Source organism: Dermochelys coriacea, chromosome 9 (assembly GCF_009764565.3).
Source record: "Dermochelys coriacea isolate rDerCor1 chromosome 9, rDerCor1.pri.v4, whole genome shotgun sequence".
NCBI lineage: Eukaryota > Metazoa > Chordata > Testudines > Dermochelyidae > Dermochelys > Dermochelys coriacea.
This window is the reverse complement of record NC_050076.1, coordinates 64029628-64030408: the sequence shown is the minus strand read 5'-3', so window position 1 is coordinate 64030408 and position 781 is coordinate 64029628.

Sequence of the window (781 nt, the reverse complement as noted above, 5' to 3'; positions counted from 1 at the left end):
ATATTTTAGCTGGAAGGTGAAATTCTATTGGCTGATGAGAATTCCACACTGGGTGATAATAATGTATTTTCAATTACATACCTAGCAAAATAGACACAGGATAAATAGATTCTTAGATATTTGGTTACCATTTATTCAAGACTCAGACAAAGTACACTCACCTGCATACCTGTCCAATGGTTTTGAATATGCCGGTTTATTAAATACGGGTAATCAGAGATCTCACTTAGTGTAATAACATCCACCAGACACAACATGTCCTGGGTAGTAAAAGGATGCTGCCTTGGTAATTTGGTAAGACCCTGTTAAATAGAAAGATCTGATGATTGTATGACTGTCCCACGTTTCTCTAACAAAAGCTCACTGTTGTAATGATTATTGTGCTGTCTGATGCTTACATGGCTAGGATTTGTAAACCTCTTAAAACTCCCTAAATAAATAGATGGATAGTAAAATATAATGAATAGTAATACATTTTCTATTTAAAACAGGGCTCCAGCTGTGCAGAGTGGACTTAAATCATGTGTGTCTAGCCAAGTAAGGATTCCCTTTGGATCAGGGAATGCTATGATGGCATAGTCCAGCCCAATGGCTCCTATGGCACCCTCCTTCCTGCCCCCACCCCCTCAAGTGGGAAGCTGTGATTGGGTATACAAACCCTACACTGGACAACGAGGGGTTAAGGAATTGCTCTGGGCCCAGCCAGCCCCCCCCCCCAACACCTGCAGGAAAAACATCAGCAGGAGGAGGAGTTCAAAGGCAGGAGAGCAGCTTCCTTGGT